General features: G+C 34.7%; 1 pseudogene; it reads right to left on the reverse strand.

Moving 5' to 3' along the window:
• Positions 1–13,008: 13,008 nt before the first annotated feature.
• LOC127877610 (deoxycytidylate deaminase-like) lies at positions 13,009–17,121 on the reverse strand (annotated as a pseudogene).
• Positions 17,122–27,363: the final 10,242 nt, after the last annotated feature.

Consider the following 27,363-nt stretch of genomic DNA (forward strand, 5'->3'; position numbering starts at 1 on the left):
CGTTTTATTTTTACAGAATCAAAGTAGTCTTTTGTCAAATGTTTATTTCGTATTATCGTTAATCCGAAGTTTTTTTAACGGCCCCGATGACTTCGAAATAACGGTGTTGAAGTGTATTGTGTTTGTAAAGATGTATTCGGTTGATTTAACTCGATTTTATAGACATACGTGTGACATATTTGTTACATGGAATTTCGTTTTATCAAGAAGAACGCTTAGCTGTACGTATGTACTCCCCGAGGGGGGGGGGGGGGGGGGGTAACTTCCTATATACGGGTTTAAAGGGGTGTGCAAAAAATATGTGGTGTGTTTTTCAACTAAAATTATAGATATGGATATGGTTTTCAGCATCTAAGTATAGATATGGGTATTGAAATCAGAAATTTGCTTGTATATAAATGCATATAGATTTGAAAGTATCAGTATCAAAATGGGTATGATAAATTTAATTCTTGTATATAAATGGGTATCAAAAAGTAAATTTCGCCCAGCTGTATCTGCAATCACATAACCTGTAAATATACAGGTGTAACATGGAACACTGTCTCTCCAGGGAGTATAAACTAGTATGAAATGTGTCCACTTTATCAAATTCTAGTATTGAAATGGGTCCAGTTGACCAAAATCTTATATTTTCTCTCTGATAGGCGTTTCTTGTTTGATTTAATTATTTTTAATTTGTTTAGCAGTCACATAAACAACCAAGCTATGTAATATGGAAGTTTTACACCCATTATTGCTGCTTCTTCCTGTATTTGCGCGATGATTATCTGAGATATTAACTCTATGATTCTACATTCTCAAATCTTTTCTATAAAGAAGGAATGTAGTTGACAATTGTTAATAGTTTTATTTGATCGTTCGTCAAAAAGTTGTAATTCTGTTACTCTTGCATCTTCAATGCAATTGAGTAATTAAAAAGTAATTAAATTGAATGCGTTTTAATTCCCTTTTATTATTGTTTAATTTGAGTTACAATGCTATGACGTTAAATTTTATTTACACTTGAATGTATTATGAATATTGCTGGGCCAAGTGTGAGGTTGAGCGCTCTATAACCAGGTTTAAACCCCCAATGCTTTGCATTGACCGTTCCAAGGCGGTGACCCCAGCTTTATTCATATGTTGTGTTTATGTTGGTTTGTATTGTGCTGTATTGTGCTGTTTTGTACTGTTTGGGCAATCGGTCACTTGCCTTAAATAAAGGACCAACTAATTGTTTTTAATGAAAATTCAATACTGCTCCAGCAGCTGGAGTTTCACTTCTTTATATTGTAATGAAATGGGTCCATTTTCTCAATGGTATCGTATACAAAATGGTATACTTTTTCAAAAAGCTTGAATCAAAATGGGTCTACATTATCAGAGTTCCGGTATAAAAATGGGTCACGTTTCGGAAGTCTCAGTGGGACACCCCTACCTTAAAATTTGGTGAAAGTGGTCCGAACAAACGTGTCAATAACACGTTGGAATCTAATTCTTCCGGCTATTTCCTCTTACCCAGTCTTTTGGTAGATTAGTCCTTTGGTAATTTACTTTTCTTCAGAAAATGTACTGACTGTGCTTCTAAAATTGTGATATCCAAAGATTCGGCACTAGTATTTTCCCATTGTTTCCGGAAGTGTTGTTGACACTGGATTGTTGACACCGGAAGTGGGTATACCGACCCGCACGACAACTCTGTCAAGACGAAATTAGAGAACACACGTTTCTTAAAAAAAACACCCTCAATGAAATAACTAACGAACATTTATATTAAAAAAATATACAACTTACTCGAAGTGGTGATGGCAAGTTATTGCTTACCTTTTTGTTAGTCATGTAGCCTTCATGCTGCACAAGTTCGTTACCTGATGAATGAATATCTTATCAAGAACACAAAATACTCACTGTTTTTTATTCGCACTGTTTTAATTAAACTTCTTTATCGCATATTTGTATCATTGTTTAGCTATTCAATGCAGATGCTGATTGCATTATGAATATTATCAATGTCAACCTGATAAATACCGATCCTTTAAATGCGTAACATAGTTTTGCCGAACCGTAGTCACGTTCACAGCCTTTATTGACTATCGGAAAGCGAACGACATGATTGATAGAGCTCTTTTATTTGAGGAATTAAGGCATGAGGGGCTACAGGGCCGCCTGCTTCAAGCCGTGAAGTCTTTATACAATGATGTGAAATGTTGTTTTAGGATAAATGGGTTCGATTCAGAGTGGTTCGACGTCAAATGTGGCCTGAAGCAGGGCTGTCCTTTGTCCCCTGTGCTTTTCAATCTCTACATAAATGATTTGATATCTTTTTAGAGTAACCTAGGAGTAGGTATTGACATAGATGATCAAAAAGTATGTATTCTCCTTTTTGCTGATGATGTAGTTCTGCTCGCAGAAAATGCTGTTGACCTCCAACTGTTGTGAGATTCTTTATCTGCCTAGTGTTCAAAAAATAAAATGCAAGTTAACTATAAAAAAACAAAGATTTTTCATTTTAGACCAAAAAGTATTTTAAAAAATGAACATGTGTTTAACATTGCTGGAACTTGGAAATTGTACATTGTTATTAATACCTTGGTGTTATCTTAAATGAGCACTAAGACTACCATGAAATGGCAAAAGTGTATCTATGTCTGCTTATAGAGCTCTTAGTTTAGTAATTTCTAAATGTAAAGCTTTTGGTGGCTTCCTGTTTTCAACCTTTACACAACTGTTTGATTCCATGGTATGGCCCATAATATATTATAGTGCGCCAATATGGGAAGATAAATCCTACTCATGCATCAACGCAGTCAGAAAAGAGCTATGCGGTACTATATTGGTGTTGGTAAATACACACCAAATGCGGCTGTTTTTGGTGAAATTGGCTGGACACCACCAATAGTTAAAAAATTTTGATCTGTTTGTAGACAGCATTTTAGAAATGTGAATATGGATGAATCTAGAATTAACAAGAAAATGTATAATTGGACAAAATCAGTAACTGTTCGAAATGGCTACACAAGATTAAAGGTGTGTTTAAATGATCTTAATATGTCTGATAGTGTATATACACCATTAGGTAATAGTAAACATGTTATAAATGATATAGAATCTAAGTTATTACAGAAGGAAACTGTTAAATGGAAAAAATTAGTTAATATAGAATCTGGACAAAGGGGCATAGGAATATATAAATTAAGAACATATAAACTATTTAAAGTAGATTTTGGTACTGAAGCATATATTAGCGGTAAAATGACATCCAATTATAGAAGTGCTTTAACTAAGTTTAGATGTTGTGTGGCGCCGCTTAGGATAGCGACCGGCCGGTTTGAAAATATTGAGCTATGTTATAGAACTTGTTTCCATTGTACAGATAAGATCGAAGATGAAATACATGTACTTTTTCACTGTCCGTTGTATGTTGATGCAAGGAAAATGCTAATGGATAATTTAAGTGTAGATCCTGATAGTAATGCCATGTCAGATTGTGAAAAATTGAAATACGTATTTACTACAGAGAATGTTATGTACTTATCAGCCAAAACCTGCTATTCCATTCGGCATGAAAAGAAAAATACATCTACTCCAAATAGGTTTAGAACTGTAATGAGACCTATTTTGGAGTACATGTATTTTATCCTTTGTTATGTCCACAATTGCAACATGCCATGTAGTGCACATTAACTTCCTTAAACGGTGTGCACAAAGAATGAGGAGACCCAATCCTGTATTAAGTCACACAGATTGTTATGGGAAACTGGGTAGGGCTACTGATTCCTGTATTAAGTCACACAGACTGTTATGGAAAACTGGGTATTGTTACTGATTCTGGAGAGACCCAATCCTGTATTAAGTCACACAGATTGTTATGGGAAACTGGGTAGGGCAACTGATTCTGGGGAGACCACATCCTGTATTAAGTCACACAGATTGTTATGGGAAACTGGGCAGGGCTAGTGATTCCTGTATTAAGTCACACAGATTGTTATGGGAAACTGGGTAGGGTTACTGATTCCTGTTTTAAGTCACACAGATTGTTATAGGAAACTGGGTAGGGTTACTGATTCCTGTATTAAGTCACACAGATTGTTATGGGAAACTGGTATGGTTACTTATTCTTGTATTAAGTCACACAGATTGTTATGGGAAACTGGGAAGGGTTACTGATTCCTGTATAAAGTCACACAGACTGTTATGGGAAACTGGGTAGGGTTACTGATTTCTGTATAAAGTCACACAGATTGTTATGGGAAACTGGGTAGGGTTACTGATTCCTGTATTAAGTCACACAGACTGTTATGGGAAACTGGGTAGGGTTACTGATTCTGGGGAGACCTAATCCTGTATTAAGTCACACAGATTGTTATGGGAAACTGGGTAGGGCAACTGATTCATGGGAGACTCAATCCTGTATTAAGTCACACAGATTGTTATGGGAAACTTGGAAGGGTTACTGATTCTGGGAAGACCCAATCCTGTTTTAAGTCACACAGATTGTTATGGGAAACTGGGAAGGGTTACTGATTCTGGGGAGACCCAATCCTGTATTAAGTCACACAGATTGTTATGGGAAACTGGGTAGGGCTTCTGAATTTGGGGAGAGCCAATTCTGTATTAAGTCACACAGATTGTTATGGGAAACTGGGAAGGGTTACTGATTCTGGGGTCTGGGGAGACCCAATCCTGTATTAAGTCACACAGACTGTTATGGGAAACTTGGTAGGGCTACTGATTCCTGGGGAAGAAATATGAACTGGATTTCTGTTCTGCTAAGTATGTCTCTTTCATTCTGGAGTCACTGTTCAGGGGGGTTGTCATAGTTATAATTTTTAACTGATATGGTTTTAAATTGTAAGCTATGTGAATATGGTCTTTGTTAATAGTGTCTGTTAGTTTTAATCTAAGCGTGGGTAACCATTGCTAATTAGTTAATGTCCGACCTGGTCAGAGGTGATAATTGATATCTTAAACAATTTTATATTAAATGCGTTAGTGCCTCTTTTCGCAGTGTCAGTATTTAACGTCAATTTATCTTATGTCAGTTTTTAATTATAGATTAGCAATGACAACCTTACGTTTAACCTAACTTTTTAACGTAAGTATGTATATAGAGAACAAGTATGTGGAAAAGACGCAATATTTAACTCTTCATAGTCTCTTATTATTCTTAAATAGAATGGCCATTTTCATGTTTTATGTCTGTTTTAATGCTATGTAATTATGATGTACATGAAATGGGCGAGACTTAAATAAAATATTGAATTGAATTGAACTGAAAATGGATCAAACGCCGTCAAATAGAGCGTTCGATTTTATATATTTGTCCAGAAAATAGCATGTTGCAAATCAATTAAGTTTCCGTGAATAAATTTTAAAGATGCCTGAAATAAATTATTTACTGGGAATACGAACTAAATAATATATTAATAAATCTTACAAAATGGCATTGGCGCAACGGATCAACATTTTAAGACCGCATACATATTTATGGTATTTGTGCTAAATACAGAAAAGACAGATCAAGATATCAATCGGTGAATCACTCTTAGAGTACTAAAATGGTATAAGTATTCATATGCAATAACTCTATCAGATCTGCATCAGAGTGCCCATTAGTTGGCAATTCTTTCCATCTTCATTTTTAATTCTTAAAAGATATTTTAAAAATTGGCTTTCTTTATTTCCGTGCTATTTTCGATGAAACTTTATTTTGAAATAATGTTTCCAACAGAGATGTTTTGAGTGTTGCTTTATGGCTACATTTCATTTGTTTAGATGTGAGGGACTTGTTCGTGCATATTTTCGATCCTGTAAGAGAGCAATTTTCAGTTTGGGTATGCAAACCCATGAATTTAAAATTGTGCATGACAGCCATATCACATGGTATAAAATTGCTGCACTTACTTCTAGACTTTTCTCAAACGCTTGACTTTATCACTCGAAATATGTTATTACTATTAAGTGTAAATAAAAAAGACACATTTTCATTTATTTCTGAGTTATGGGCCCGTGAACGTAGCAAATGGCATGGCTGCTAATCCTGCTACAAAGTGGTGCAGAGTTAATTGTAGACACATTTCTTACAACACTCTAGTTTGGATCAAACCTAACTGTTCTGTTTTCTCTATGTTAACAGCATCTATGAAAGGCTTTGTTTCAGGCACTGACTCTTTCACGTCAGCTTCGATCGTTCTAAATTCCCGATTGAACTCATTTTAAGTTCATACTTTAGTCGTGTCTTTTTCCGGCATGCAAAACAGTTAAATATATCCATGTCAATCTTCTCAGATCTTTTTAAAGAATTCAATAATGAATTGAAACAATTCTTTCAATCTTGTAGCAGAAGCTGCGACTCACTCTGCAGTCCTTTGCTAAGAGAATTTATAAAGTTTTCCAGTGACTCAATCGTGTTGTAAATGCCTTCAAGCTTCTGCATAACTTGATCAGGATTGATTTACTAATTAGAGCTTCCAATGTGTTAATTTTGTCCTCAAGCAAATATAGCAGACTACAGCTTGTTGTTGTTCCGTGCACCGTGATCAAACATATGCCTTAAGAAAACGTGTTACATATTTCGGAATCTTTGTTTTAAAGGTTAAAAATCAACATTAGAACTTTTGTAGCTCTCCGTTTAACCCGATCCTACTGTTGTGTCAGAACTAACAAGTAAAACTTTCAAGTACTTGAATGTTTCTACGTTTATAAGATCCGTGTTCGATTTTGAATATTCACTGCTCTCGAATGAATCCCATAATACGGAACAAACTCTATTGACCATTATCTCGCCATTGAGTGAAAGTAATTTTGACATCGTCAGTTTGTTTTTGTGCGTTAAACTCCGTTTTGTTTTGCTGAACCACGGTGGCATCATCAAAGCTTGCATGTTTTGTTTTTAAATAAATTTCGCTACAATAAACTGTTTAATCCGTTACTTTTACTACACAGTCATTATCGTTTCAGTATGATCAATGAATATACGTAACATTTTACTAGGACACATATTAAACATTCTCAACAATTGAGGCGAAAGTGTATTGTTTGAAGCCCAACTCCGAAATATATATTAACAAAACTTATCAGACATCAGTTAAACAAAAATAATACTTATCGTATAATGTACAGTTTCTGCGCATGCGATAGCTTGTGTAAGTCTACCACGCTGGTGCATAGGCATTAGAACAGTAGCCCGCGCCGCGGCCCATTATTTTGGTAAGTAACAGTCTAGCGGCTTAGAAGGAGAGGATTGTCTAGGATACCAATTGACATTCTTAATATACGTGTTCAAACACATTCACGCATAAGCAGCTTATTAAAGGATGTGTTTTATTATTATTATACAAACCCCGAAGCAGATCATCAGTAATACATTAATATAACAACTTAATTCCGATAATATTTACGTTATGTGTATAATTTCCGAAACGTTAGGATATGATCGTATTAAAATCAGGTATATGATTTATATAAAATACAAGGGTAATCGCTTACGTTTTCCTATTCTAAGGGAGGTAAATGTACATGAATCGACTTACTCCTTTCGGGAGAGTTGCGCTCCCTGTAAATTGGTAGTGAGTTGTTAATAACGTGTGTTTAGTATTCGAAATTCATATAAGGATACAATTATGCATTGAAATAGTTTTACCTATGCGTATCCTATAAACTATTGAAAATCTTTGAGTCTAGCTCTGGGACACCCGGACGTAAGACGTGTATGTAAAATTCTTCTCAGATTAGCCTGTGCAGTTCACGTAATCTGGGACTACACTTACCACTTAACTTTCAGCACATTCCAAGCGAAGGGAACATGGAAGCAACATTTCCCCTTATAACAAAGATAAATCTCGAAAGAGCTTTTCGAGTGCAATCATTATTTTTAATTTAAAACAAAGTCAATATATATATAAGCTTAGAAGGCAAAAGGGCCCTTTATACCGCTTTCCCAGCCTACCCCCAGTTGTTCAAACAGTTTACGTTAAAGCTAACAAAGGTTAAATTTATTGACTTAATCTACTCGAAAATCATCGGTGAATCACACATAGCCCGCATTCGGCACAGAGCCGTAGAATTCAGAGTAGAATTTAACCTATACCAGTTAGTAAAGAGAAATATGCTCCAAAGTATAACATTTGATAATGTTAGCAATAGTATCATCTTTAAAGGGGCCTTTTCACAGATTTTGGCATTTTTTTAACTTATTCATTAAATGCTTTATATTGATAAATGTAAACATTGGATCATAAAAGCTCCAGTAAAAAATCAAGAAAAAAATTAAAAAAAGGAAAAGAACATTGCCCGGAGCAGGTTTCGAACCAGTGACCCCTGGAGTCCTGCCAGAGTCCTGAAGTAAAAACGCTTTAGCCGACTGAGCTATTCCGCCGAGTATACATTCTTGACGTATTTTATACCTTATATAAGCAATCTTCGTAGTTTCACAAAATTTAACGACAAAAAAAGAACTCTCCAAATTATTCAATCGTTTCGCGTTGCAACGCTTTATAATTTTTAGGTTTTAAAATCGTCAAAAGATGCATATAATGGCTATATTAGAGCATGGTTAATGTTCAGTATTACTGTTTCCTCACAAATATCATAACTAAAACGAAAACTTACGAATCTGAAACAACTTTTTTCAATTTTGTCAATCTACCAAAGCGTGAAAAGATCCCTTTAATACATATATTTAATCTCTGACATTGAGAAATTAATAAGTTTGCCTTGGACATTTAAAGAGCTCTAGTCTCTCTTTACAAATAAATCAAAGTCTTAAAAGACCCATCTGGTGCTTTTGGACGGGCGCTTAATATATATATATATATATAATTATATATATACGTACATGTTTATAATTGCTAACAATTTATCGGATCATTATGTAGTAAAATTAAGTATCAAATGTAAAACTGAGAAAGAGACATATCCTTATATAAATATCCATATGGAAAATGATGCCAAACAATTACCGTCCATTTATAAATTGAAAAATGTAAAGAAAATTGAATATATTAATGCATTTAATTGTGAAAGTTTAATAAATACATTTGAAACTAAGTGGTTGTATTTATCAAAATAAAAAACATTGATGCATTAGATATGTATTTAACCCAATTTTGTGATATAATTAAAAATATAAGTTCAGCATTTTTTTTAAAGACAAGGCTAGTTGACCTAACATATGATAAAAATACTTTTAATGCTGCATATGTTGCACAAGAAAACAAATATCTAAAATAGTTATTATATAAATCTTAATATGCACAGACATCATACCTCAGAGGAGAATAGACAAAGCATGGTATGATCTAGGAGTCTTTATAAAAGTACATTTAGAAAAAGGAACATGCTTCTGATAAAAATCAAACAATGAAAATATAATATGAAAAACTTACAAATGCAAAAGTTTATTGGAAACTGTTAATGAAAATTATAAGCAAAGACAATAAGTTCGATAGAAGTAGTAGGGAGTTTTTTTTAACTTTTTTAAGTCAAGTACTTATCCTAACTATATATTTTATGAAGCTGACGAATTTGTTCTGATTTATCAGGACCGGTACTTAAATGGAGATTTAAATATAATATTCAATGAGTTAAATTTAACATTTACTGATCAAGAAGCCCTATGTGTTTGTTAGCAAATACATAATATTAAATCAGGTGGTCCTGATTATTTCTGAATGAGGTTGTTGTTGTATTTTTTCAAATAAGTATTAAACGTTTTGTTTAAGGTTGTTTGTACTTGTTTAAAGATTGTTTGAATTCGGACATTTTCCGGAAGGTTGGTATGAAGGTCTTGTTGTTTCTAAACATAAAAATACGATAAGCAGACTGTAAATTATTACAGAGGGATACATAAATTAGTACTTTTAGGAAATTGTTCACTAAGGTCATTAACAATAGGCTTAACAATTGGGCGGAACACTATCATGTCTACGTAGAGTCAAAAACAGGATTCAGGCAAAACATAGGAACTGCTGATAACATTTAGTATTAAATGGTGACATTACTTATTTATTCTTAAAGCGAACAAAAAAATCATATGCAATTAAGTTTTATTTCACCAAAGCGTTCGATTACTTTATGAGGGATGACAGTTGTTCGTAATTTCATTTCATCGCTCCTCAAAACGTTGTAACTCTGTTGGTCTGGTCTTCTTCATACCATTGAGTAATTAAATGGTAATTAAATTGAATGCGTTTTAATTCCCTTTTGCTATTGTTTAATTTGAGTTGTAATGCTATGAGTTTAATTTTTTGTACACATTATATGAATCTTGAATATTGCTTGGCCAAGTGTGAGGTTGAGCGCTCTAAATCCGGTTTAAACTCCCAGTGCATTGACCGTTTCAAGGCGGTGACCCCAGCTGTATTCTACAATGAGTGTGTTTGTTTCGTATTGTGCGGTTTCGTACTGTTTTGGCAATTGGTCATTTCCCATAAATAAAGGACCACGAAATTGTGTATCATAAGAATGCAATACTGCTGCAGCAGCTGGAGTTTTACTTCTTTAAATATCATTTGGTATAAACGTTTGAAGTTAAGCGTTAGCGGAAAAATGCTTAATATTATCAAATCTATGTACACACATGTGAAATCAAAAAAACTATTAGGTAAAACAATAAGTAATGTGATTTCTCTGTTTTAAGGTGTAAGACAATGGGAATCATTATCACCATTCCTTTTTTCTATTTATTTGAATGACTTTGAAGAACATTATATGTTAAATGATTTAAATGAATTTATGCTGGTATGCTCAAATTATTTGTGTTGTTATATGCAGATGGCATTGTAATAATGGCAGAAACAGGTGAAGAACAAATATAAGGTAAGTTTTTGCTGGAGGAATATTAGGCCTACATTATGCATGGCTAAACCAATGTGTAAATGAGGAAATGTGTTTTTTTATCCTTGGCAAAGTCAAGATTAAATTAAACATTCATCCATAATGTTAGAACTTAATAATTCATCAAGAGCAAAACGTTACAGGCAGTTTTGTAAATTTGAATGTCAATTTTACTTTTAAAATGTTAATATAAATAAGTTCAGTTTTGATCTTGTAGGTTAGGGTTTCACTCATATATTAGAAATTGAATAAGGCAGATGGCAAACTCCTGAATCTATACCTTTTCAAGAGAGAAAATGTCATCATTGCAATGTTTTAGGATGAATATCGGTTTTTATTAGAATGTTCCTTATATGATGATATAAGACAAGAACGCCGCATAACGGGTGCCAACGCTCGGCTGCGGGTGCAGTTTTGAATAAATGGAAGCTTGTTAGAATTTACTTTTTAGAGGTCACCTTTGACCTAGTGACAAAAAAATGGATGTGGCGTGTAGAACTCATCAAGGTGCATCTACACGAAGTTTCAAAGTTGTAGTTGGAAGCACTTTGATTTTAGAGCCAATGTTAAGGTTTTAGCACGGCGGACGCCGGGCGGCGGAAAGACACGACACGACATGACGAGCTGGCTATGCCATACCTCGTTTTTTTTTCCGAAAGCAGCCGAGCTAAAAATTGCATATAAATAAATATTACTTGAAAAGACCAAAAATGATAGATGTCATTAAATGAATGCAATCTGATAATACAAGTATCAACAGAAACTTATTACTGAAATTTGACTAATCGCTCTCTAGTAGATTCGTCTTTATTGTTCGTTTATATTATCGTTCTGACAGTGTAACATAGATTCTCAATGCTGTAATCCAAGTGTGCTAGACCTTTTCATGTATTACAACTTTATTTAATAACTTATAAAATTCAAACTGGTCACAATCGTGCCTTTATATAAGTTTTGAACATGAATACCCATAGACTGTATGTCTATTGTATATTGAATCAACCATTATATTTACTAAATTGGTGGCTAATATTGTCAATATCAGTGTTCGTACAGATTCCCAAACTTCGCAACTATTATCGTAGGTACAACAAACGAGTCAAATTGTAACATGTTTGTGTTTATGTCATGTTTAATTCTGCCTAAAATAAATAAAAGGTTTTCACAAAACTTGCAGGTTTTTTATTCGGTGTTTTTACAAAAACACATTTAATATGCCATTACCCTTTTTGCACATCAACCGGTACATGGTATTCCAAGATATGTAAATTTGACAACAATTTCAATTATTACATTATATACAATGACTTAACAAAGTTAAAGTTTTTCATTTTGAAACATACATATTCAAATCGTATTTATATTTCTTTTGAACCCTCATGTTCGAGAATAATTATTTATACAGTTCAAATGTTCATTTAGGATGAGAACATCCGTTGTAAAATGCGCTGGATTATTGACAAATGATAACACATGCACGAATATTGTATGCATAACTTTAACAATATGGTTCTCTGCATGAAAATTATCGTTCATATCATAATATGGTTGATGCAGAAAATGTTATAACTGTTAACCCTGGTAATATTTAATGCCAGGGTGTAGACAATTATTTAAATCATAAACTAAAACTACAAAGCACGCCGCCACCAAGGTAATTCTTCCCCTGAACGAAGCAAAAAACAAATCATCATAATAATTATGATAAACGTGAATATTGCCATATAAATAATTAACATTTTAATTTAAGTATCTTTGACATAATATGTGCTCTTCCAGACTAATAAAAAACTATTGTTTAACACTAGCCATCTCTAACCTAATCAAATGTCATTGCAACATTCGTAGAACGATTCGGCGATAACAGTAACTACAAATGTGTAAAACATTTCTTAAAATCCGACTACATATTTTATTTAAAAATAATAAACACAAAAGCGAAATAGTGCTATTTTTTTAAATAATAAAAATAATATTTAAAAAAATCTTACTAAAAATATAATCACAATTTGGATAAGCATGTATAGAACCTTCAAATACAAAACGACTTGTGTAATGACATTATAAATGCCAATAACTTCAATAGCATGTTTCGTATTATATGATAGCTCATCGAATATTTTTGGTATTGTCTTGTATTATCTTGTATTTTAAACAAAACATAATTAAATAGAATGTATTTGGCTCGCATCATAAGTCACATAATAAGTATATACCTAGCTGTTCTCGTTGACATTGAAGTCGATTTTGATGCTTTCTTTTTGACGGGGAAATCTTCTAAAACAACAATTGTCATTTAAGCGAGCGAAACAGTATTAATCAGTGTCGATTCATACTGGTTTTCACTGAAATTGTCGGCCCATTGACCAATTTGCTCAAAGAGTGTAACCAAGTAACCAACTAAATACACATTATGCCCCATGGATATCTTAGATATAATTTGTGTGTTAACCGAGTGCTAATTCTAATGACGCGAACTGTTACGGTTCACCAGGTTGCAAACAAATGTGCCGATGTAACTATTCCAATGTTTAAAGATAAAGTTCAATTTCTCTAAATTACGTTTAAAAATCAAAGAAAACGTTGAAATCATAATGAAAGCCAAACTCCTTAGTGTTAATCCAACCTATTAAAGTTGTTTCGGCATACAAAATATGTGCAGCCAACATTCAAAGCGTTACTTTTAAAGAGACAAAACAAATCGGAATATGTCACGGCTGTCACATATTTACTAACCTTATTTTAACTTTTGCCATACGCAACATTTTCCTGGACGCTATATCCTTTGGGTCGCCTTTTTTCTTGTCCGAGTAATACCAGATTTCTGTTATTCCGGCCTGTATGATAATCTTTGTACACTCGTTGCACGGAAATAAGGAAACATACATCGTGCATCCTTTCAAACTCTCTGAAAATGTGTTGACCACTGCGTTCATCTCAGCATGGCAAACTGAAGCAATATAAATATAAACACAATATAAATGTATTTTGTTTCCTTGGCTACGTTAAATGTAAAATTACCTTCGTGTCCAAAATAAGTTATAAAGTAGCTAATACCAAAACTGATTGATTTCACGTTTATAATGAAAACATTAAAAAATATTAATCTTAAATAAACACAAAATGTAGAATGCATTTTAAGTGTTCAAGTCAACATCCCGTAATGGTTTCTGCGCTTTTAAATACATTGGGTAACGATTTTTTAATCGTTAATAATATTTCAAATTAGCTGAATGTATTCCATTTCCACGATTTCGTAGTTAGTTTCGATCAGCGAAAGATGATTTACAAATATGATTAATAAAAATGCAATCAAAGCTGATGAGTCGGTGTGGCTGTTCATAGACAATATGGGCCGTGCTATGTGAAAAGGGGATATAATGCATATGCGTAAAGTGTCGTCCCAGATTAGCTTGTTCAGTCCACAGGGGCTAATCAGGGATGAGACTTTCCACCTCAACTCAACTTTTACTAAGAATAGCCTTTCTTTAAGCGAAAAATATCATAAAAGCGGAAAGTGTCGTCCCTGATTAGCCTGAGCGGACTACACAAGCTAATCTGGGACGGCACTTTACGCACATGCAATTAACCTCCTTTTTACAGTGCACGGCCCATATATATCCGAATAACATTACCATACAAATGTTTATTCTTAAGCGTTCCTTCTTCGCGTTCCCATGGCAAATCATCGTCTGAGCAACTGTTTGGCATTCCATTGTATCCGGTACTCACAATCCTTTTGTCTTTGTTCACGATACACGCGCCTACCTAACATGAAGAGTTAAAACATATAAATAAAATAAATAGAGAAGATGCAAACCAGTTCAGATTGCATATAGTGACATCATTATTAAACAAGTATCGTTAAAATGGATGAAAATCTATTATTAGCCTCGGTGACCTTGACCTTGACCCCAGTGACCTCAAACCTCGTGAAAAGGTAGAGGTCCATGCAAGGTACCTGCATGCCAAATATGTAAGAAATTGGTAAAATATTGAAGACGCTATGAGAAACTGTGACAAAAGTGTGACGGAAAATCTATTATTAGCCTCAGTGACCTTGAACTTGGCACCAGTGACCTCAAACCTCATCAAAAGGTATAGGTCCATGCAAGGTACCTACACGCCAAATAAGAGATCGGTAAAATATTGAAGGCGCTATGAGAAACTGTAACACAATTGTGACGGAAGGAAGGAAGTAAGGAAGTACGGAAGGACAAACTGGCAACTATATGCTCCCCGAAATTTTTCGGGGAGAATAAAAACAATATACAATTTGGCGCTAATTACACCGCGTAGCGGGAAGCAATTTCAGTATTTTCGAAAAAAAGATGTCTCTTAAAATAAGCATAATTATTTTTTTTCGATATTTCCAATAAATAATTAACATAAATAAATGTATAGAGTACAAAATGATCAAAACAGATTTGTTGTCTTAACAATATAACATTTTTAAGTTATCACAGTGAATCTTTTTTATTAGTTGACGTTTACTCGATACAACTCAACATTTGTAAAAATTAAAATTTTAATCGTTTATTTTCATTCTCAGTTTTACAGAGCAAGTTTGACCTGCGTTCTGGGATCCTTGCTACGTTGGCCGGACAAAAACGCCACTCCCATAAAGTACGCCCCCAAGATAGGTACTCATGACGTTTCCCTGATTTGTTCTCTGATAATAAAAAAAATTACGTTAGTTGTACATAGCTTACATCCAGTTTGAGATTTTACAGTAGATGATGTGCCGTTTAATGGTAAATGAGATACATTGATATTTAACGCAATTCTAATTCAGATAATCTAAACAGTTATTCTTCCACCAATACATCTTGTAGTCAACCTTCAAATACAAAATTTTGAAGTAGAACCAACGACATTGATTTGGACACAGAGATACACAAATCCCAAGTAATGTTTATAAGTATGTAATCAAAAATTTCACACAAAAAAATGCATACCTTTAGCTTGTATTTTTACTTCTCCCATCCTCATTTGAATCCGTTTTGAACGCCTTAGCTGTTTTTGTATATACAAAATTAAAATACGCTGTAAATGTTGTATTCAGTTGATTCAGCATGTATGCATTTATGGTAATCGTAATACAACATTTTACAAAAATAGCATGTCGCATCCATACATATATTTTTACTTAAAAATAAACTTTGAGTGGCTCCGTGACTCAAAAGAAAATCCTATATTGTGTTGCACACTTTAACCTTAAGCGTGCACTTTATAGATGAGTTTGCACAGTTACTACATTAGTTTATTACGAACCCAAATGATATCATACCACGTTACATTTGCTATTTATTGTGCACAGTATATGTACAAACATACGATTGTCTGAAGAAAATATTAAGTGTTAAAGCGATTATAGACGATTTTTTATCCACGTTTTATTTTCGTAATATTAAACCAAAACATTTCTTTGAACGAGGAATATTAAATAAATTAGTTAACTTTCTTTTAATTGCACACAATATCAACATAATTAGCATTTTGTTTTCTTTTTACCAGATGATTAGAATGTGATGAGTTATGTGATCCGCATTGCAATAAAATTATATATGCAATACATTAAATACATTAGTCTATTTTCGGTCAATTACATATCTCAATGGGTTGCCATCTTGTTCTAGTTTCTCCTTATTGCTTTGGGCTTCTGAGACTACATACGAACAGGGTAAATAGTTGTAAGATTATTGTAACGAGGCTGCTCTCTAGATTAAGGATATGAACGCATATATAATTCATGTGTATAGCATCATGTTATAAAAGCTTTCTGTCCAGTTCAGGAAAACGCATAATATATATGTGGAAATCATACAGCTCTTACTTGTTCATTCTTGACATGAATGCGATGTTTGCTCGTCCGAGACATGTTAGTGTTAGCTAAAATCGGTAAAGAAAACACCTTGTTACATTTAGTAGATGCATCGTCTCCTTGCAGGGTTAGCAAGCACATTAGCAGTCGAAATGATAACTTTACTCGCGATTAAATTTAAAACGATGATGCAAGTTAAAGTAAATATATTAGAGAACACATGTTTCTTAGGAAAAACACCCGCAATGAAATAAGTAACGAAACTATTTAACATGTTGTTATATTAATATACAACTTACTTAAAGTGACGATGGCAAGTTATTGCTTACCTTTTTGTCAGTCATGTATCCTTCATGCTACTTTTAAAAGTTCGTTATCTGATGAAGAACACAACATACTCACTGTTTTTAATCTCACTGTTTTATCAAACTTCTTTATCGCATATGTGTATCCATGTTCAGCTATTTAATACAAATGCCGATTGCATTATGAATGTTTTTACCAATTGGCTTTATTTAAGAGTTGATCAAATCACGCCCATCTAGCGTTGGTCCATAGTCCGATGACAAGATGCACCTAGTACAACCAACATCAAATCAAGATAAAACTGAAGTTTGTTTAAAGGTTCAAAGGACAGTAGCCAAAGTAACAATACTATCTGTCATGTGAACTGTAGGGTAAGATAAAACCAGGTGATAACTGCTCGAGTATGTAGTTCGTTTATTTGAGGATAAAAAAAAAGTATTGAAATTCAATGCTGTGTTCAATTAATAAAGCAACAAGAATAGTTCCCACTCAGAAGCAAAGTGAAAATGGCTATGTGCACACAGCATAAAACCTGAACAGCATGTGAGTAATTCGCAGTCTGGTCAGGTTTTATGCTGTTGCTGCTCATCAGTATCTAAAATTGGAGATGAAGCCTTTAAAATTTAAAACTAGTAAAAACATATTCAATTAAATGATACTTTCTAAGGGACTACAAATGCATACAAATACGTATCTAAGTGGGAAAGGGTTGAGCGAACTTGATAAAATGAGTATATGGCAGGAAGCATTTTCAACAGTAGACCACTGGAATGCAAAGTTATGCCCCTATGCCAGCTTTGATGAATATACAGACATATTTATTAAATAAATGAAAACTTAAAAATTACTTTCTTTATCTTTTTCATGAATGAAATATACCACCTCTCATGCCGCATTGCTAGTCTGGTTTTATATTCATATCGTATAACAGATAAGCCTTATAGTTTTCATGATTGGCTATTAACACAATTTAAAGAGGGCCACTGACCTGAGATATGTAGCTGATATGCAGACTTTGTGATGTTTGTGTTAACATAAAGTTTCTAATCTTGGTTTTTAGCTCGACTTTTCGAAGAAAAATGAGATCTATACTACTCGCCCCGGCGTCAGAGTAGCCGTTGGTGAAAGTTTTTTATAAAGTCAAATAACTTTAACACTTTCAAAGATAATTAACCCAAACTTGGAATACTTCTTATTGCAATAAGACAATTGTGTATGTCAAGTTGCATAACTCTGTCAGCATTATCAGAGTTATGCCCCTTTTTATACTTAGAAAATTGAAAATTTGGTTAAGTTTGGTGTTTAGGTCCACTTTATTCCTAACGTATCAAAGCTATTGCTTTCATACTTGCAGCACTTATTAACTATCATAAGGGGACTGTGCATGCAAAGTAATTTAACTCGTACTGGCATTTTCACAGAATTATGGCCCCTTTTATACTTAGAAAAATGAAATTTTGGTTAATTTTGGTGTTTTGGCCCATTTCACTCCTAAAATATCATGGCTATTGCTTTCATACTTGGAACACTCGCTAACTATCATGAGGGGACTGTACAGGACAAGTTGCATAACTCTAGTTGGTATTTTGACGGAATTATGGCCCTTTTTGACTTAGTAACTTTGAATATTTCGTTAAATTTTGTGTTTAGATGCACTTTACTTCTAAATTATTAAGGCTATTGCTTTCAAACTTTTAATAATTTCTTACTAGCGTGAGGATACTTACCTGTCAAGTTGACTTTCACCTTGACCTTTGAATGACCTTAAATCTCTAGGTCAAATGAATCAATTTTGTTGAAATTGCCAAATCTTCTTTATTTAGGATCAGATTTGAATCATACTTTGACAAAACAACGCTTACCTGACATACCACAATGGACTCCACCCAAACCATCTGCCAGGCCCAGAATCCGCCTCCCCCCCCCAACATTTTTATTTATTGTTTTTCCTTTTTTATGCCCCTGGTAGCAGTTGAACTGTCCGTCAGTCTGTGCGTCCGTCCAAAAACTTTAACATTGGCCATAAATTTTGCAATATTGAAGATAGCAACTTGATATTTGGCATGGATGTGTATCCCATGGAACTGCACATTTTGAGTTCTGGAAGGTAGAGGTCGTCCTACAAGGTCAAAGGTCAGATATATGGCGTCTGTTCGTCCGTCCGAAAACTGAAACATTGGTCATAACTTTTGCAATTTTGAAGATAGCAACTTCATATTTGGCATGCATGTGTTTCTCATAGAACTGCACATTTTGAATGGTGAAAGGTTAAGGTAAATGTCATCCTTCAAGGTCAAAGGTTAAGGTCAAAGGTCAAATTTTGCAATATTGAAGATAGCAACTTGATATTTGGCATGCATGTGTAGCTCATGGAGCTGCACAGTTTGAGTGGTGAAAGGTCAAGATCGTCCTTCAAGGTCAAAGGTCAAATATATGGTGTCTGTCCGAAAACTTTAACATTGGTCATAACTTTTGCAATATTGAAAATAGCAACTTGATATTTGGCATGCATGTGTATCTCATGGAGTTGCACATTTTGAGTGGTGAACAGTCAAGGTCATCCTGCAATGTCAAAGGTAAAATTTTTCAATATTGAAGATAGCAACTCGATATTTGACATGCATGCGTATCTCATGGAGCTGCACATTTTGAGTGGTGAACGGTCAAGGCCATCCTTCAAGGTCAAAGGTCAAAGGTCAAATTATGCAATATTAAAAATAGCAACTCAATATTTGGCATGCATGTGTATCTCATGGAGATGCACATTTTTAGTTGTGAAAGGTAAAGGTAATCCTTCATAGTCAAATGTCAAATTTTGCAATATTGAAGATTGCAACTCGATATTTGGCATGCATGTATTTCTAATGTAGCTGCACATTTTGAGTGATGAAAGGTCAAGGTCATCTTTCTTGGTCAAAGGTCAAGGTCAAACGTCAAATTTTGCGATATCGAAGATAGCAACTCGATATTTGGCATGCATGCGTATCTCATGAAGCTGCAAAATTTGAGTGGTGAAAGGTCAAGGTCATCCGTCAAAGTCAAAGGTCAAATTTTGCAATATTGAATATAGCAACTCGATATTTGGCATGCATGCGTATCTCATGGAGAAGCTTATTTTGAGTGGTGAACGGTCAAGGTCATCCTTCAAGGTCACAGGTCAAATAAATGGCTTCAAAGCGGCGCAGTAGGGGGCATTGTGTTTCACGAACGCATCTCTTACAACACTTTCAACACTTACCTGACATAACACAATGGACTCCACCCAAACCATCCCCCAGGCCCAACCCCAGAATCCCCTTCCCGAAAAGAAATTTATTCTTTTTTCCTTTTTTTCTTCTTATTTTTGAAATATCATCTAATTAATGACCACACACCCACATTATTCCACCTCTCCTACCCCCCCCCCCTCCCACACATTTTTTTTTCCAACATGCTTAAAAACCCACAAATATTTATTTTTATCATTTTATTTTTGAAAGACCGTCCAACCATCACACCCAAGCTATTGCTATCAAACTTGATATATAATCTTATTATTTTGTTTTATGTCTTTACAAATATTCAATAGATTGTGGAAATATACCTGAACTCAGAATCGTCTATACTGTACCACTTCCAGTTAATAGAATATGACTATATTACCATGACCTTATTGAATATGAACAATTTCCCCACTATACTGTCAAGAACTCGAAAAGTCGAGCGCGCTGTCTTCTGACTGCTTTTGTGTATATTGGAATGATAGTGTTATCTTCACTAGATATATTTGTACACACATGTGACATACAACATATATCTCAGTACAGTCGATATAGAAAATGATGCTCAGAGCATTTAATAAATGTGAAAACATTTTTGTATGAATGAAAGAAATATCGCGGACCCGAAAACTCAATAAAGACTCAAATTTAGCGGGAGGTTCTTTCTAGTATCCAATGTCTAATATGATGTATATTTCTACGGACAAGAAGCTTTTTTTTAATGCATCTTTTTCTTTTTTTGATAATTCTTACGTGATCAGTTTGCGTGCCGAATACTTTATCGAGTGACGAAACTGTGCAAATTTGGTCGTCTGATGGGCATCCAAAACCGATTAATTTTTTGTTCGTGCCCAAAATCTATTTTGGTCGTTGAAATTTAATACCATATCTACTCAATGCGCTTAATGAGGTATGAATCTTTGCGCATTCAGCGAACGACCATAAACTATTAAGACAGTCATTAAGTTACAATTCTATCTCTCTCTCTTTCTCTCTCTCTTTCTCTCTCCCTCTCTCTCTCCCTCTCCCTCCCTCTCCCTCTCCCTCCCACTCTCTCTCCCTCTCCCTCTCCCTCCCTCTCCCTCTCCCTCTCCCTCTCTCATCACTGTTCGTGCCTTTATATATGTTTTGAACAAGTATACTCATAGACTGTATGTCTATTGTTTATTGAATAAACCATGCTATTTGCTAAAATGGTGGATAATATTGTCAATACTAGTGTTCGTAGAGATTCCCAAACTTTGCAACCATTTGCATAGGTACAACAAACGAGGCAAATAGTGACATTTTTGTGCTTATGTCATTTTTAATTCTGCGTAATATAAATAAACGGTTATCAAAAACTTAGAGGTTTATTTATTCGGTGTTTTAACAAAAACATTTAGCATGTCATTACACTTTGTGCACATGTACCGGTACATATTATTCCACGATATGTAAACTTGTCAACAATTTTAATTATTACATTATATACAATGACTAAATATCGAAGCGTTCATCAAAATGTATTACCTCGGCGCTTCGATGTACGCTAATCGATAGCTACCGGTGACGTGACTAAGTTACGACAAGATATTTGCCGATACGGTCCCGTTTCATATCCGTCTCATCTAGAGTCCGTGTTTTGACCAAGTTTCATGATGATTGGCTAAAAAATTTGACTTTTAGAGTGTTCAAAGCTTTTTTACTATATAAATATAAGGAAAATGACCCCCACGTAGGTCATGTTATTAGATGGATCAAAACATTTTTTTTAATTCAACCGTCGTATCCAGAAAACAAATGTTCTGACCAAATTTTATAAAGATTAGGCAAAAAATGTGTCTTCTAGACTGTTCACATGTTTTCAGTCTTTACATATAGAGAAAACTGCCCAACCCCTGACGGCCATGTTTTTTCACTGATCATGACCATTTTGGACCTCTTCCGAGATATCCATAAAAGCAATGTGTTGACCAAATTTCATGATGATTAGGCAAAAATTAGTGTTCAAAAGTTTTTTTTACTAGCGTTGCGACACCTTAAGGGTTTCGCGTGATGGAATGAGTGGAGAGATCAAATCAAATTGAAAATCGATTATTTCTTAAAACAAAAACAGTAATTTCAGCATTTTCCTTCCTGCACCAGTACAATATTCCTGTAAGGATGTTTCGATTTTCTTAATGCAGTCATCAAAATCAACAGGAATAGGCAGTCTATAACCCGGAAGGTAAAGAACTTTATGACGTCATCGTCGTCTATCTAGAACATTTCTGTGTAATGCTTTAATTTGTAATGATCGTATTGTTTGACATCACTGTTCGAGCTTCTTAGAAATACGTTAATAGTTCGAAACTCGAAATTACGTTGTCGACGTACAGATTGCGTTTGATATTGTGTATGGCTTTGTTATCTATGGTTTTCCGAAGTGGTTAAGAAGTCTAGCATTTAGATTTAACAGCGAGACTGTGGCACTAATCAACATCACGGCTTTAAAGCGATACTTGTTGTATACCTAAGTAGATCGTCCGTGTCCATTATGTTTCATAATGTCATGGAGACCGTCATGAAGGAAGGCCTTTTCAATGTCGATATTTATTAAAAACCTGTACTTTCAATATCTCAAAAAGAAGCCTTGTTAACTCATTCTGTTACGTTAGGGAAGACTACAAGTATAAGTATTGTTTTCTCTTTCTGTTATCTGGACGACGTTATAATAGACAGATGTGAGACTCGTCAAAGAATTTACATTGGGTTTCATTTCCCCCTTTTTAAAATTTAAGTTAGACGTATGTTTTCTCTGTTCTTCAGTAACGATTCCGTATAGAACGACACAGTTGACTTTTGTTGCTTTTAAAATATTAGTTCTTTCCGTAATGCACTCCTCAGATCGTCTAGATGCCAAACATTATAAACATGATCTCCAGCTAAATTCTTTTTGATTTCCGTCGGCAATTTATCCACACAAAAAACACTATGACCCAATTATAGCACGCTGCGACACGTCAAAATCGGGCTGCGACCCGACGATACCCTGTTGCGAGCCGGCGATACCATTTAGAGACGTTATGTTGCGACTTGGTAAAATTTGAATGTGATACCATGCTAGTTGTTGTCGTCTCGGCGAACGCGGACTGCAAAGCATGAAAAAAAACTTTTCCGGCGGCTGCTGATTGTCTTTTGACAGTTTTAGGCGGCGAATACTCGAATGTTCGCTGCTGAGGCTACGCTAGCCGCATATGGCATAAGACAATTTTCATATGATGTGGGTCGTCTCATAGCATCGTTATTCAAATTAAAGAGTCTTAACGTGGAATGTAAATTAGATTGGGTTGCCATTTATTTATTCAATATTGTAATAATCACTAGAACAACGGAATTACATTTTTTTAGGCATAATAAAATGAAGTAAAATTACAACGATGATAAGGTATATTAACTAACATTCAAGGGCTCCGCATTACATAGAGAGATAGAGAGCGAGATAGAGAGAGAGAGAGAGAGAGAGAGAGAGAGAGAGAGAGAGAGAGAGAGAGAGAGAGAGAGAGAGAGAGAGAGAGAGCGAGAGAGGAGAGGAGAGGGAGAGGGAGAGGGAGAGAGAGGGAGAGGGAGAGAGAGTGGAGAGAGAGGGGAGGGAGAGGGAGGGAGAGGGAGAGAGAGAGGGAGAGAGAAAGAGAGAGAGAAAGAGAGAGAGATAGAATTGTAACTTAATGACTGTCTTAATAGTTTATGGTCGTTCGCTGAATGCGCAAAGATTCATACCTCATTAAGCGCATTGAGTAGATATGGTATTAAATTTCAACGACCAAAATAGATTTTGGGCACGAACAAAAATTTAATCGGTTTTGGATGCCCATCAGACGACCAAATTTGCACAGTTTCGTCACTCGATAAAGTATTCGGCACGCAAACTGATCACGTAAGAATTATCAAAAAAAGAAAAAGATGCATTAAAAAAAGCTTCTTGTCCGTAGAAATATACATCATATTAGACATTGGATACTAGAAAGAACCTCCCGCTAAATTTGAGTCTTTATTGAGTTTTCGGGTCCGCGATATTTCTTTCATTCATACAAAAATGTTTTCACATTTATTAAATGCTCTGAGCATCATTTTCTATATCGACTGTACTGAGATATATGTTGTATGGCACATGTGTGTACAAATATATCTAGTGAAGATAACACTATCATTCCAATATACACAAGAGCAGTCAGAAGACAGCGCGCTCGACTTTTCGAGTTCTTGACAGTATAGTGGGGAAATTGTTCATATTCAATAAGGTCATGGTAATATAGTCATATACATTAACTGGAAGTGGTACAGTATAGACGTTTCTGAGTTCAGGTATATTTCCACAATCTATTGAATATTTGTAAAGACATAAAACAAAATAATAAGATTATATATCAAGTTTGATAGCAATAGCTTGGGTGTGATGGTTGGACGGTCTTTCAAAAATAAAATAATAAAAATAAATATTTGTGGGTTTTTAACCATGTTGGAAAAAAAATGTGTGGGAGGGGGGGTAGGAGAGGTGGAATAATGTGGGTGTGTGGTCATTAATTAGATGATATTTCAAAAATAAGAAGAAAAAAAGGAAAAAAGAATAAAAAAAAATTTCGGGAGGGGGATTCTGGGGTTGGGCCTGGGGGATGGTTTGGGTGGAGTCCATTGTGTTATGTCAGGTAAGTGTTGAAAGTGTTGTAAGAGATGCGTTCGTGAAACACATCGCCCCCTACTGCGCCGCTTTGAAGCCATTTATTTGACCTGTGACCTTGAAGGATGGCCTTGACCGTTCACCACTCAAAATGTGCAGCTCCATGAGATACGCATGCATGTCAAATATCGAGTTGCTATCTTCAATATTGAAAAATTTTACCTTTGACATTGCAGGATGACCTTGACTGTTCACCACTCAAAATGTGCAACTCCATGAGATACACATGCATGCCAAATATCAAGTTGCTATTTTCAATATTGCAAAAGTTATGACCAATGTTAAAGTTTTCGGACAGACACCATATATTTGACCTTTGACCTTGAAGGACGATCTTGACCTTTCACCACTCAAACTGTGCAGCTCCATGAGCTACACATGCATGCCAAATATCAAGTTGCTATCTTCAATATTGCAAAATTTGACCTTTGACCTTGACCTTTGACCTTGAAGGATGACATTTACCTTAACCTTTCACCATTCAAAATGTGCAGTTCTATGAGAAACACATGCATGCCAAATATGAAGTTGCTATCTTCAAAATTGCAAAAGTTATGACCAATGTTTCAGTTTTCGGACGGACGAACAGACGCCGTATATCTGACCTTTGACCTTGTAGGACGACCTCTACCTTCCAGAACTCAAAATGTGCAGTTCCATGGGATACACATCCATGCCAAATATCAAGTTGCTATCTTCAATATTGCAAAATTTATGGCCAATGTTAAAGTTTTTGGACGGACGCACAGACTGACGGACAGTTCAACTGCTACCAGGGGCATAAAAAAGGAAAAACAATAAATAAAAATGTTGGGGGGGGGGAGGCGGATTCTGGGCCTGGCAGATGGTTTGGGTGGAGTCCATTGTGGTATGTCAGGTAAGCGTTGTTTTGTCAAAGTATGATTCAAATCTGATCCTAAATAAAGAAGATTTGGCAATTTCAACAAAATTGATTGATTTGACCTAGAGATTCAAGGTCATTCAAAGGTCAAGGTGAAAGTCAACTTGACAGGTAAGTATCCTCACGCTAGTAAGAAATTATTTAAAGTTTGAAAGCAATAGCCTTAATAATTTAGAAGTAAAGTGCATCTAAACACAAAATTTAACGAAATATTCAAAGTTACTAAGTCAAAAAGGGCCATAATTCCGTCAAAATACCAACTAGAGTTATGCAACTTGTCCTGTACAGTCCCCTCATGATAGTTAGCGAGTGTTCCAAGTATGAAAGCAATAGCCATGATATTTTAGGAGTGAAATGGGCCAAAACACCAAAATTAACCAAAATTTCATTTTTCTAAGTATAAAAGGGGCCATAATTCTGTGAAAATGCCAGTACGAGTTAAATTACTTTGCATGCACAGTCCCCTTATGATAGTTAATAAGTGCTGCAAGTATGAAAGCAATAGCTTTGATACGTTAGGAATAAAGTGGACCTAAACACCAAACTTAACCAAATTTTCAATTTTCTAAGTATAAAAAGGGGCATAACTCTGATAATGCTGACAGAGTTATGCAACTTGACATACACAATTGTCTTATTGCAATAAGAAGTATTCCAAGTTTGGGTTAATTATCTTTGATAGTGTTAAAGTTATTTGACTTTATAAAAAACTTTCACCAACGGCTACTCTGACGCCGGGGCGAGTAGTATAGATCTCATTTTTCTTCGAAAAGTCGAGCTAAAAACCAAGATTAGAAACTTTATGTTAACACAAACATCACAAAGTCTGCATATCAGCTACATATCTCAGGTCAGTGGCCCTCTTTAAATTGTGTTAATAGCCAATCATGAAAACTATAAGGCTTATCTGTTATACGATATGAATATTAAACCAAACTAGCAATGCGGCATGAGAGGTGGTATATTTCATTCATGAAAAAAGATAAAGAAAGTAATTTTTAAGTTTTCATTTATTTAATAAATATGTCTGTATATTCATCAAAGCTGGCATAGGGGCATAACTTTGCATTCCAGTGGTCTACTGTTGAAAATGCTTCCTGCCATATACACATTTTATCAAGTTCGCTCAACCCTTTCCCACTTAGATACGTATTTGTATGCATTTGTAGTCCCTTAGAAAGTATCATTTAATTGAATATGTTTTTACTAGTTTTAAATTTTAAAGGCTTCATCTCCAATTTTAGATACTGATGAGCAGCAACAGCATAAAACCTGACCAGACTGCGAATTACTCACATGCTGTTCAGGTTTTATGCTGTGTGCACATAGCCATTTTCACTTTGCTTCTGAGTGGGAACTATTCTTGTTGCTTTATTAATTGAACACAGCATTGAATTTCAATACTTTTTTTTTATCCTCAAATAAACGAACTACATACTCGAGCAGTTATCACCTGGTTTTATCTTACCCTACAGTTCACATGACAGATAGTATTGTTACTTTGGCTACTGTCCTTTGAACCTTTAAACAAACTTCAGTTTTATCTTGATTTGAT

This window comes from Dreissena polymorpha, chromosome 4 (assembly GCF_020536995.1).
Source record: "Dreissena polymorpha isolate Duluth1 chromosome 4, UMN_Dpol_1.0, whole genome shotgun sequence".
Lineage (NCBI taxonomy): Eukaryota > Metazoa > Mollusca > Bivalvia > Myida > Dreissenidae > Dreissena > Dreissena polymorpha.